The sequence below is a fragment of the Arvicanthis niloticus genome, chromosome 1 (genome assembly GCF_011762505.2).
Source record: "Arvicanthis niloticus isolate mArvNil1 chromosome 1, mArvNil1.pat.X, whole genome shotgun sequence".
Taxonomy (NCBI): domain Eukaryota; kingdom Metazoa; phylum Chordata; class Mammalia; order Rodentia; family Muridae; genus Arvicanthis; species Arvicanthis niloticus.
Window position 1 is genome coordinate 154,964,496 of NC_047658.1, and position 14,011 is coordinate 154,978,506.

General features: G+C 39.7%; 1 protein-coding gene across 1 annotated transcript in view; it reads left to right on the top strand.

Annotated features, from left to right (window-relative positions):
- Positions 1 to 14,011, top strand: part of Sorcs3 (sortilin related VPS10 domain containing receptor 3) — a 588,549-nt gene that overhangs the window by 373,997 nt on the left and 200,541 nt on the right. The window lies entirely within an intron of this gene.

The following is a 14,011-nucleotide window of genomic DNA, read 5'->3' on the forward strand; positions in this document are numbered from 1 at the left end:
TTCTCACCCTGGTATTCCCCTACACTGAGGCATCGAACCACCTCAGGCAAAAGGGCCGCTCTGCCCACTGATGTCCAACAAGGCCATCCTCTGCTACATATGCAGCTGGAGCCATGGATCCCTCCATGAGTATACTCTTTGGTTGGCGGTCCAGTCCCTGGGACCTCTGGGGAATATGGCCGGTTGATACTGTTGCTTCCCTCATAGTGCTGCAAACCCCCTCAACTCCTTCAGTCCCTTCTCCAACTCCTCCATCGGGAACCCCACACTCAGTCCAGTGGTTGCAATGCATTTTTATATCACATCAGCACTCACACCACCTCTGCAGAGTCTGAGTACTGGAGCTAGCAGAAATCAACTGTGTCCAGATGTGTGGCTATGGCTATAACAACATACAGTTGCTTGTTGCCCATTTTTCCACCACCATGTAAATTTCATGAAACTAGGAATCAGGTCTGTGTTCCAGAAGGTTCAAACGTAGCCAAGAAGTTCTTAAGGAAAAGCTACAAAATAACAACTTCCCCTTTCAGGGATTTTCATTTCATTGGACATTATGCTAATGAACCCAGCTGGACAGGACCCTTTGCAGGAGGGATTCCAGGTCTCATCCCCCTCCGTGTGGCTCAACAAAGCTCACAGAGTGCTTGGACTGAGAAACGACAAGTGTCTGTCCTGTGTAGATGTCATCTTTGAGCACGTAGGCCATGAACATAGAAAACTAGGTTGGAATCTCACTCCATGCTGTCTTTGTATGTTAAAATGAGTGGCTTGGTCTTGTCCCAAGATTTATTATTTGTTCCATAGAATGAAAGTAATTGAAAGACTGCTGACCAGGGCTGGGAGGGTTCAGTGAAGATGCTGCACTTCACTAGACTTGCCTGGCACCATGGCAGGATGTGCTTTAGGAGCTCAGTCTGGCAAGTGAGGACAAAGGAATGTGAAACCAAGCCAGGAAGCACCCAGGAGCCCTTAACCACTATTTAAGATCATCACTGAAGAACAGTAGCAGACAAAAGACTGGACTGCACCTAGTTTACGTTTAAATGGCCAAATGATCTTCTTCACAACTCGTCTCTAGATGGAAGTATCTGGAAGTATCAATGTTTTCTTTACAAAACTTATTCATGGGTCAGTTTGACCACCTTTGCTTTATATTAATACTGCTAAACATTTCCTCTGTATTTCTATCACCTGGGGGCTGGAAGAACACTTGTTCTCTGGGTAGTCTACTCTCACAAAGTCTTGGTTGTACTTTTAATATTAATTAATGTATTTTATGGGACCAAGGCATCATTATTGCAGGGAATTTCAGGAGACTCTGAGTTGAGAGCCACAAATGAATCATTAAATCCTCAAGCAGGAGAACCTCACAGCAGATGCTGTCTTCCTGCCCTCACCTCATTTTAGCATCCAGGGATCAAACACCATTTGGAGACACCAAGCAGATCTTGCAGGGCCTCTGCGCCTATGCTCAAAGCCAATCACCATTGCTTTTAGAGGGAAGCCTAATTATCTGTGTAATAAATGAATTGTACTTTCAAGGCATATAGCCCAGCTGTTTATCTTGATTTTAGCCGAGGCTGTAATTTTGCTGTCTCTGCATTCTGATGGTGGTAGTTAAACGGAGTGGTTTCAAGTGGAACATACAGTCTGACTCTTTGATCAAAGCCCTCGGATAGATGTCAAACAGGTTTCTCGGAGTTAGAGGTCTTTAGTTCACAGTCAAGTCTTTGACTCAATGGTTCTCAACCTGTGAGTCATGACCTTTGGGGGGATCACATGACCTTCTCACAGGGGTCATCTAAGACCACTAAAAGGCCTAGATATTCGCACTATAATTCGTAACAGAAGCAAACGTACAGTTATGAACTAGCCATGAAATAATTTTAAGGTTGGGAGTTAGCACAACATGAGGAGCTAACTGTACTAAAGGGTTGCAGCATTAGGAAGGTTTAGAGCTGCTACTTTAGTGGGTCATAAAATAAATGTGTGACCTTCTTATCTCTAAGAACTTCAGATATTCAGCTGGCCCTATCCACCTGGGACGACATGAGCTTGTTCAGAAATCTCTAAACTTCCTCACGAATTTTCTAGAACAAGTTCTCCTTATATAACCCCTCAGCATTTGAGAGTTTGTTAAATTGCAGACATCTCGGCTCTCGGTCTGACTCACTAAGTTGGAATTTCTAGACTGTGACTGAGTTACACATGGTTATGAAGTACCTGGTATCTTCTAAAGTCCAGGAGCTGTAATTCTGAAGCCAGCCTTTTACCTTCCTCACGTAAGAAAACTTATGAGTTCACACTTATTCCAGGGCTTCGATGATAGCTCAGTTAGTAAAATCCCTGCCTTGCAAGTGTGCAAAACTGGATGTGGTCTCCAGAACAGATGTGGAGAAGATGGATACGATGGCATGTGCTTATAATCTGAGACCTGGTGAGGTAGAAACTCATAGGCCCAAGCCAGTGACAGACTGTACCTCAACCAAGAAAATTAAGATGGAGAGCACCCAAGAAATAACACGCAATGTTGACCTTTGGCCTTTACAACTAAGTACACACATGTGCATGTACACTCACATACAGATGTGCCCCCACATGCTCACATGCACAGACACACAAGTATAGAGTCTTACATAGATCTCTCTCTCTCTCTCTCTCTCTCTCTCTCTCTCTCTCACACACACACACACACACACACACACACACACACACACAATCTCAAGGAAGTATAGTGAGTTCATTGCACAAGACTGTAAGGTTGGCTAGGAGATTTTTATCATCTCAGTTAGATTTGCTCTTTCATCTTGATTCTCTTCTATCTGGTCTACCTTCAACAGTAACATAGGTGTGCTTACCTGGTGGTGATAAAACTTGTCCATTATTCTTACAGACTGCTCAGAGCTGGGGCAGTGCCACTCCCAGTGCAGTCTGAAGCCAAAACTGGGAACAAATGCAACCTAGATTCAGAGTGGGGAAATAATTCTAGCTCCCTCAGGGAGTTGTTCAAAACCCCATTGATAAGAAAGGACTTTCACGGAGGATAAATCTACCCACAGGTGAAGTTCAATCCTGTTCCTTTCCATGGCATTCAGCATCTTTACAAAGCATCTTTTACAAATGTTAGGGAAACATTTGTGTGAGTACCTCCTGGGTTCTATGCCTAAGATTATTGCTCTTGGAAGAAGAATCAAATACTCACATACCTACCTGAAGGGACCAGCAAACTCATCAACTTTAAACCTCATCTGACACTTTAATTTCCAGATAATATTGCCTTAATCAAAGTGTTCATCTGTCTTCTGCTCAAACGAATCACAAAACTCCCAGGAGATGCTGCTGGGATGGGAAGCAGCTCCTCCTGGCCGTGGAGAGATCTTATCATGTCATATTATTTCTTACATAAAGCCAACATTTGCTTCAATCTGAATGTCAGTTTTTGGTCTTATTTCTGCCATTTGATGCTCTGTGGAAGAAAACTTGGCTACTGCCCAGGTCAGCTACTTCACATACATCCAAAAACCACTGTAAATCTCTGCTTGGTCAGTTTTCTGTCCTGTGTGTCTACAATTTTCCTCTTAGGGAGAGCTTCTGAGTTCTCTGTTTAGTTTCCATTGTCAAAACTCCTCGCTCATTGCTTTTGGAAGGTAGGAGTGCTATGCGTGTTGTATTTGAAACCAGATTTTCTGGAATTGTCCTTGGGAATCTTGACCAAATTTATATCATCATGGAGCTTTAATGTCCCCCATCAGGAAATATGGACAGAAAATAGCAGCACATAGAATATACTGGGTCTGATAAACTAGAGAACATATACTGAACGGTGGGTCTGGGACAAATTCCTGATACAGGGAAGCAGGGGTGCAGGGATGCAGGGTGCAGGGGATGAGGGATCCAGAGAGCAGGGTGCAGAGGTGCAGGGTACAGGGTTGTTTCTGTCCTTTGTTTTGCCTCTGAAAAAGTAACTTTGAAATGCAAACTATTTTCCTTATAGTTATAATTTTAAAATACATATAACACAACAATTTTTAAAAAGACGATCAGACGTGAATTTGGTAGAGGGCAGTGTTTGTAGGGGCTCATGGGAACAGTTGGAGAGAAGAGGGGAAGAAGGGAAATGATGTGACTGAATTTTAATTTCAAAACAAAAACCTTAAAAATCGAAGAATTTTGCATTTGGAATGAATTTACATTCTCTGACACATCATTACTCCTAAAATCTTAAGCAATGTTAATGCCCATATTTCCACAGAGACTTGTGTTTCCTGAAGCAAGAACAGTAGAGTCTTCATTTCTTCTGAACTGAAGGTGGCTGTTAGTGTTCTGCTAGAGTTAGTAGTTTAAATTAAACATGTTAACAAACTTAAGTTCTTCTCAGCTTAGAATTCTGTAGATTTAGACCTCTAAGAAGAAACAAAACAAAACACCAAGAAAAACAAAAACCAACCTTGGAATAGAGTTTAAGCCGAATTGGACAGCGTCAAGGGTTGGAAAAGAGGGTAGGAAAGCACATGTTAACAATAGACTCTGATGTGAAGCCAAAGCCAGTAAGGAGAGAGAAAACACAGGCAAAAGGCAGTGAGGAGAGTGTGAGCCACACCAGTACAGCCAGCTCACCTCACTCACTGAGAAACAAGCCTCTTTGCTCAAAGGGTATGGCTTAATACAAAACCATTTCTGAATTGTAATATCAGAAAATGAATGGGCTCTGATTGCAGAGGGAAATGGTCAAGGGAACAGGGCCGCGGAGACAAAAGCATGGATTTTAGTAAATACTACATAAATTGTTTACAAGATTGTCCTACATGACTATTAGCCTAGAAAATACTCTTTAGCATAAAAGAGGATGAAAGGAATTGTGAAAATGATTTGTAAATAGAGGCACTAGCTAAACTCAAGATTCAATGTCAGCCGTCCACAGCATACCCAAATGAACCATTATTTCTTCAAGGTTTTATGAACTTGCTTCTCTTTTAACATCATATGACTAACAAAAAGTCACGATGGCTAGAAAAGTGAACCCTGAGCTGGAGTTGGGGCTTTGGATTTTGAATTTCTTTTCAAAACCTCACTGGCTATGTCTGTATGCAGGTCGCCCATGTTCTCTGACTCAGTTAGGGTTTCTATTGCTGTGATGAAACTCAGTAACCAAAAAGCAAGCTGGGAAGGAAAGGATTTACTCTGCTTACACTTCCACATTGCTATTCATTACCAAAGGATGTCAGGACAGAAATACAAACAGGGCAGGAACCTGGAGGCAGGAGCTGATGCGGAGGCCATGGAAGAATGCTGCTTACTGGCTTGCTTCCTCATGGCTTGCTCAGCCTGTTTTCTTATAAAACTCAGGACCATCAGCCCAGGGAATGGCATCACCCAACATGGGCAGGACCCTCCCACATTGGTCGTTAATTGAGAAATTAACTGTAATCCTTACAGCTGGATCTTGTGGAGGCACTTCCTGAACTGAGCTTCCTTCCTTCTAATAACTCTACCTTGTATCAAGGTGGCACAGAACCAGCCAGTACACTGACTTAGATCATCCATATTTCAAAGCATTTGTCTGGACCATCTCTGAAGCTTCTTTAAGTTATTGAAATGATGATTCTCTGGTCCTATATGGCTATCCAGTGGGATGTAGTTTCTGGGGGAATTTGGAGACCTCAGAATCTTAGATGGTATGTTTCTCTTCTACTATCTTATTTTATACCTAAGAGAGATGATCTGAAGCATGTATTTTGCCTACAAACAGGACACCCAGTCCCTAGTTGCTTATCAGCCATCCTTCCTCAAAGTAGTAATGAAAAATGTTCCTCTGTGAGGGAAGATCTGAAATAGATGTGTCATAGCTATAGAGTATTTTTCTAGATGATCCAGGCCACTTGAAGATCTGTGAAGATCATTGTCATTAATTCTAAGCACATACACGTCTTAGAAAAGACTGCAAGACGTGGGCCTATTTGCCCTTTCAAACAGCTCAAGGTCAAATGTTATAGTTGTAATGGAACACTTTATTCTCTTTGGGCGTTAGGTATGTCTTGATAAAGAGCTGTAAGAAGTCTTCAATCTGAAATTGTTTGCTTTATTTTTAGATATCCTGCCTGCTCGGACCTCAGCCCCAAATTCTTTCATAGACAAATCTCATGAAGTTTCCCATAAAAGCATTTCTTTCCTTGACTTCAGGATTGTAATTTGCTTTTTTTGTGTTTCTGGTAGATAAGTACCTACCTGCTTAGCTCAACCTCTCCCCAATTTTGGTCTTTTTCACTCTGAATGGTCAATGTCCTAATCTGTTATGCCCTTTCACTACATTTTGATGGTGATGTCTCCTTTCTTTCCTCTTAAGTCCTGTAGACCATCCTCTTTGGATCTCTTTCCATCTCAGGTTTATCTTCATTGAGCCCTGGCCCTTGGTGATCTGAGCCAAGTGAATTGTATTTTTGTGGAGGATGACATCATGTTTCTGTTTTATTTCCAGCATCTCTCATAATGATAAGATATTTCATCTTGATTATCTACAAAGAGGAAGTGGAACTTACTCTTTAGGCCAAAACCTACTCATCCATGATGCCTGGGCTTCGAGCCATCCCAGAGGGCAAAGCTGTGCATGACTCCTGGTGTTGCATGAGATTCTGTGCTTCACTTAATTGCTGACACATCTCTCTTCCTGCCTAGACTTTGAATTTCTAGGGGTGACAGACACTGTGTCACTCATGAGAGTCATCACTTGTTGACACATATGGCTTTGAGCCTTGCACATAGTAGGTGCTCTGATAATACTAAATAGACAGTTGAGTAAAATGCTCTCAACTCACTGACTACAAGTAGTAATTTAATTCAGTTTTAAAGTTCTCAGTTCAGTCAAAAATGATTCCAATGTTAAAGAACAACATAAATTATTAAATGAAATGAATTTCACAATCTAGAGACCTAGAAATTGGATAAAAGAAAGTTTATGGAGGAGATTCTTAGAAAAAAATAAAAGATACTCAATTAAGTCTAGATTTCAAATACCAAACTGCGGATCTAATTTTTCATGAGAGATACAACTGTTACTAGTATTTTTATAAAATTAAAATTGATTGATAATTGCATATTCCAATCATGCTTCTTGTGGCATGTAAACAGGAACAATGACACTGGTGGCCCTGAGGCAGCATCTGCCCATCTGGGTCAAATCACATTTTATTTCTGATTTACATTAGACTTTTGAATTTTTTGCCAAAGTGGTTATTAAAATGAAGATTTCACAGAAAAATCCGAGTTTCTAGACTCCCTTGAAACAAGCTAGAGCCTAATGATACTCGATCAGCTTTTGATAAGCTGAAGTGCAGATAAGCCCAGTATTAGATGGGGCTCCCTCCCTGTGGGCTCCTTGCCTCTCACCAGCCTTGTGTGCAATGCCGTCTGCTGAGTATCATTGCATTTACCTCTGGAAGTCAAGAGGAAAGGGAAACAATTTTTGCCTTTTGCCTCTATCAAAAGCAGGGGAGAAGAAGACAGTCTTATCGGGCCAAGAGCTTCAGTATAAATGAGGAAATCTTCCTCTTGAGTCCGACTCTCTGTGTTAAGTGCCAGCGAGATGAGTCTGTGTCTAACAAGTACAAATAGCAATACTCTTCTCACACAGTCCTCTTGTGCTGTACTATGGGGTTCAGGATTGTTCAGTCCTGCATCTTCAAGTAAACCTAAGAGTCTGAAGGCAGACAGTTTTTGTTCATTTTGTTTACAGATGTATCCCCAAACCAAACTATAAAAGGTAGCTCTTAACGAGTACATGATTTGTATTTGTTAAAGAGTGATTGAAGGAATCCATCAGAGGGAAATATAAAAGAACAATCCCCATGGGTAGAAATCCTCAAGAAGGAAAGAAAAACATTGCCCTCTGCCGAGCGATAGGGCTAAGGAAACACCATATGCCTCTTTTAGATAAATGTCTTCACAGAAAAAATGTCTCCCAAGGGCTGGGGACACAGGTATAGTCTATCCTCTGGAACTTGAAGGAGCGTCTGATGGGGTTTGTCCTGTCTCATAGTGAAGCTAGAGATCTTTTAGAGACTGTTGGAGGCTCCATACAGAGGTGCACGAGGAAAAAAAGTCTCTGAAATGTAATGGTCCTGAATTCTCTGTTTTCTTGCAACCATTGTCACAAGCTCTGCAGTCATGCATTGGTCAGCCAAGCCCTCCCACACTCACCTGACTGCCATCAAAGAAAAAGGCAGAGACCATTTTCTTTAGAATAGAAAATGTGGTGTGTGTGTGTGTGTGTGTGTGTGTGTGTGTGTAGAACCCATGATCTTGTGCATGTTAGGGAATCTCTACCACTGAGCTATACACCCAGCCTGCTTATTTTATTTCAGAGACAATATTTTTCATAAATCACCATGTGTGGCCTAAATTCTTTAGATTCCTATGTGTATTTTAAACATCAAGTTTAGAGTTCCTCTAAGCAAGAATTTCTATGTAGAAACTTTCCAATCCACCCTTTCCTTCTTCGTTGGAGATAGTCTGTTTGAAGGGAAGCTGATCTGAACACCACATCCTCCATTAGAGACATATTCTCTTGCCTCTTCTGACTGTATTTGTTATTTTCACGTGATTGATATGCTACTTAATTCTTACAAAATATCTTTGGGGTTAAGGTTGTCTGAAAAATGCATGGGGCAGAGAAGTGTAGGAAAATATTTTTTTCAGTCACAGGGGCAGTGATCTGACGCTAAAGAAGACTTTGTCTGTATAAGTAATGCCTCCATTAGAATAAAGAGTGGCAGAGAGATCCATCAAGACCTGCTTTTCTTCCAGATGCCTGCTCCCTTGGTATGCAATACCTACAATGCTTTCCTTAAACTGAGACCACAAAATACCACAAGCCAATATGTTAGAACAACAGAGAATTGTTGTCTCATATCTCTGGAGGGAAGAATTCTAAAATCAAGATATTTGATACAGTTCCAATGCCTTCCAAACCTTTGGAGGATTCCTCCCCTGCTTTCCCTAGTGGAGGGGCTTGTCAGCCACCAGAGGCAATACTTGGCTTGCAGCTGCTTCCCTCTGATTGGCTGTCTTCCAATGACAATCACTCTCATCCCAGTGTTTTGCCGTTGTTCTCTGTCTGTTACTACCTTTCCCCATCAGAAGATGCCAGTCCCATGGATTAGGGCTCACACTAATGATCTCAATTTTACCTCAGAGCACATGAGAAGATCTTATTTCTACATAGGATAACCTTTTCAGGCAGGGGGAATAGAGGATTTCAGCATGCCTCTGTGTCAGTTCGCAGTGATGCCTGATGCTTCTAACAACCTTGCATTATTTTATTGAACTTAAATTTCAGGTATAACCTGTTGCTTTCCCTACAGAATATTCTATTGATTAAATTACCTCTTTAGTCCACGAGCTCTCAGATGCCTTTCCCTGGCAGGCTGATGTAATTAGGGAGCTAATAACCAAATCAATAAGGACAAGCGCTTGTTCTTCTGTATTTTCATCTGTTTTGATGACTCATTCTAAAGTGTGTATGTGTGTGTGTCTGTCTGTCTGTCTGTCCACCCGGGCACACACATGTGCACATGCACTGTTGCTGTTGCTATGTGTTTGTTAGGAAAGCAGAGGGAATGATATGTATCAAGCATAGGGAGAGGAGGAAAACGTGATCAGTTCCCTGAGGATGTCTGGGAATGATGTCATTGTCAGAGCAAGATATGGCTTCTTATATGCAGCACTTTCCAAAAAAAAAAAAAAAAAAAAAAAAAAAGTCTGATTTAGGGATATTTATTCAGCATTTCCAAAACAACTTGTATTTTCATGTTGCATGAAGAACAAGGAGTTGAAACCATATAGACTGTATATACATCCTATTAGCTGATCCATTGCTTATCCAAGTAAGAATGCACCACCATGCCTGGAAATTTATGTGAAATGCAATTTTGTGGAAAGTATCCTATTATTTTGTCTAATTGTAGTAACCTCATTAAAAACTGTTTTTAATTATTATCCTTTTAAGAATAAAAATACAGTAACATGTCCATTATAATAAAAATGTTTCCATATAAAATATACATAAAATATACTTAGATAAATGCTGACCTATAATATTCATCCACTGTAAACAAATAACTAAAAATTATGTAAATGTTTAAATTATACACACATACACAAACATCAAACACACACTCACACACATATACACACACATACACAAATAATTCATTATCCTGTAATTTAGAGGTGCCCTTTGCTAATTTGGCTTATTTCTTCTAGCATATTTCAAATTTTAATAGTTAACATCTTTTATTCTTTTGTGTTTGAACAGCATATTATAAATGTTTTCATAACATTAATATTCTTTTTACACTTCCTTTTGCAAAATCACCATTTTATCTCCTTTTGAATATTACGGTTTAATTATAAAAGTCATTTAGGTTCATAATAATTTTTAAAATGTAAATGATATAAAGACAAAAAAATTCTAGTTTTCCACAATTTGTCAGAGACTGCAATGACATACATTTCAGGATGATATAATTATATGTAATTCTATCTTCCATCAGCCATCATGTTTTTCATTATTGTAACCCTAGCTCTTAGTCTGAGAGTTGTTTTACATGCTTTCTGTGAATAAGTAAGTACATGAATGATTACATGGAAAAGATGAACAAGTCTCTGAATGAAGAGGCTACAAAGACCTAGTTCATGGTAGAATAAAAATCTATTTCAGGCTTAGCAGCTCACTTTACGTGGAGACAGAAGGTAGCTAAGCCTGGGCCCTAAATGAATGAGAGCCTGTCCTTTCTATTCATTCAAATGTGCCCATAGGCAGAAAATTCAATTTAATTTTTTCCTCATCAGTCAAGTTGAAGAGCTGAGAAATCAAAACCAGAAACAATGGAGGAAGGCAGGACTCTTTTCTGTGATAGGAAGATCATGTGGTGAGAAGAGCTATGCTTCTCTACAGAATGGTCCCTAGAAAGCATGCTCCTTCAAACAAAACCCTCCATGGCAGAAGGACTGATAACCTCCCTCTAAAGGGAAGAAACTCCAGCATGCCAGTGTGAGCCTCTTGAGTTCTACCTGCATTGTCAGCATTTGAAGATATGATGGTCATCTTTTTGCTATGGCTAGATTTAAGCCTGATAAAGGTTGAGCTACATGCCACATGTGATTCAGGAGCCTCCTACTTTAAATGGGAAGCATGCATCTTCAGTCTGAGCATCAGGCCCTTCCATAACTACATGGGAAGGAAAATAAGTTATTCCTTGAAGACCTACTTAGAAAAGTCAATTCTTGCAATAAAATATATTGACAGCTTCTTCCCAATTACTGGTCTAGCCCATCTCATTTCCAGTATATAAATACTGCCGAGAAACAAACAGACATAGATATAGGCAAATTGAAAAGGTAGGACAGAAGATAGGTGGGCGGAAAAACTCTACCTCCATTTAGCCTGCAATAGCTACCATGTCCTTTCTTCAATCTATAGGCCAGGGACAAGATATTAGTCATTTTGGTCATTTTGGTCCTATTGTTCTTATTGTCCCTTTTGCTTCATAAATCTCTGTCTAACTTCTTACCTATTCATGCTAGATGCCTTTAAAGGACCAGCATCTAAAGATTTGTTTATTGTTGACATCTCATTGTTCCATTTTGACTTCTGTCAATACATAAGGTCTCTCTAATTTTCAACCTCTCTCTCTCTCTCTCTCTCTCTCTCTCTGTCTCTCTCATGTGTTTGTGTGTGTGTGTGTGTATGTGTGTCTTTGTGTCTTTGTATATACACACACATGGGTTCCAATACTAATTTCCCCTATCACATGGCACATGGCATATCTGCACGTATACTCAGAAGAGTTAATTTTTTTTCTTTCTAAAGAATTAAATGTGAAGAACAGGAAATCAAAGTTCACACAATCTCACTGATTTATAGACTTTTAAACTAGCCCCAAGGAATAGTCAAGAGCAGATGGCCTCCAGAGGCCAGAAGGTAGGGGTGTGGAAAAACTGACTAAAGAAAAAAGTTATCTGCACAGGAAAAGTACATTCTAGTGATCTGTTTCCCAGAATAGTGATGTGATCAATGCATTGCCAGTTGTATCATTTCTAGAAAGGTAGACTTTAAGTGTTTTAACATTAAAAGTGATAACCATGGATACTGTGGTGATATAATGAATTTATTGAGCATAATTCATTCATTTCACAACCTAAATATACATGAGTGTCCCATTGCACCAGTAAGTATATAATGCATATACTATTTTTTAATAAGAATAAGATTTGCTGTTGAATGTCACCTAAGTTAATAGTTTAAAGTCAGTGTGGCTTTATTCTCTAAATTGACACTTGAAAGATAATAGGAGCCATAGGCACTAGTCATGCCTATTTTCCCTATATAGAGAACTGGAGAGATAGGAATTACCATAGAGTCATGGAGAGAAAGTCTGATTTGCATAAATACTGTGAGAACTACTGCAGAGTTGGTGTGGGATGGCAGAGACTTGTGATCTGTTAAACTGGGAGATTCACGCTGGTTTTGTGTGTCATTGCCACAGTCACCTTCACCACCAAATGTTGATGCATTCAGATGTAAAATGGAACTGATATCATACACTCATAACTATCTTATATAATATTTTGAAAACCCAAAGTACACATCAATAGTATCAACCTATATGCCTTTATAACTTTACAGAAGGAACTAATTCTGCCAGTAGAAAATTATAGTTTTCCATGGTGCCACTTTTCAATAACTATCAGCCTAATTAAAGCATAAAAGCATAAATAGCCAAGTTATTTTTCTGAATGCCATAAATATTTTTAGATGATTGTAAGTGATGTGAAATAATGGATTTGCGACATGGTCATATGACCTGATAGTGAGGTTCTGGAGAGTACAACCTTACAGGTGACAGCTAGAGGGGATGCTATTTGGGGATGTTACTGCACACACTCCTATTTCTGTACGTTAAGGGCCACCTGCTTCACTGCTGGATTCCTCTGATTTTCCCACCAGTAGAATTTTGTGTGCAAAAGTCCCCAAATACGACATAACAATCATGACAGACTAGATACAAAATTCCTAGAAGGAGAGTTGTGGTGTCATTAGAAAATTTAAGTCCTGGATCTTTCAACCCGAATTCAACTTCTTCAAGACAGAGTTTCAAAAAATAGGGCTCACATGTGAAGTGACAGGCAGCCCAAAGCTTCTCTCTCTCACACATAGGTGACTACCCTTGTGAAATACTGCCTTTCAGAAGAAGCAGATCAACCATTAGTATCCTGAGGCAGATAGTAAATGCGAAAGTAGAATCGCGAGTGGAATGATCACATCTATTTTGATGGATCAGAGAGTGGTTATGAGTAGAGTTTGATGTCGGCAATCACTACCTTACTTTTATCTAAGCTATATGAGTCTGATGTACTTGAAAGCACAACATGGTAGAGTTACTAAATCCGTCACGATCACTATTCATTGTCATATAGAGTCAGTTTTTGTGCTTTACTTTGCTTACCTTATTAAAAATCACTCATGGTCAGTTTCTCACAGGTTGTTGTAGAGTATGATTACACCCATAAAACAACTGGCTATGGAACCTGACTATACTAGTCAGGCATGAGACACTTTTTGATGTTTTCCCAAAGCCTTGGAGACCATCAAGGTTTTTGTTTTTTCCACAAGTTGCTATATAATGTGGCCTGCCTGTTTCTGTTTTTAAATTCTTGTTAATGCAAAGGGTATTCCACAGACACTTTGTAGGTCATCAAGGGATATAAATACAACTAAAAGCAGATAAATCTGAAAGCTATAGTGCGTGTCAAGGAAAAATAAGAACTGAGAAAAGAGTGATGTATAGGCTGAAATAATTTATTTATAAATTGATAATTTAATTTATTTGTTTGTTTGCTTGTTTATTTGGTGTGTGGAGAAAGCCACATTTTTGATTGTCTTACTTGGAAGAGGGAAATTTTCCCGGGGTTGTTCCTGCCATCTTACCAAGGCATGGGGTTGTCATCATCCTCG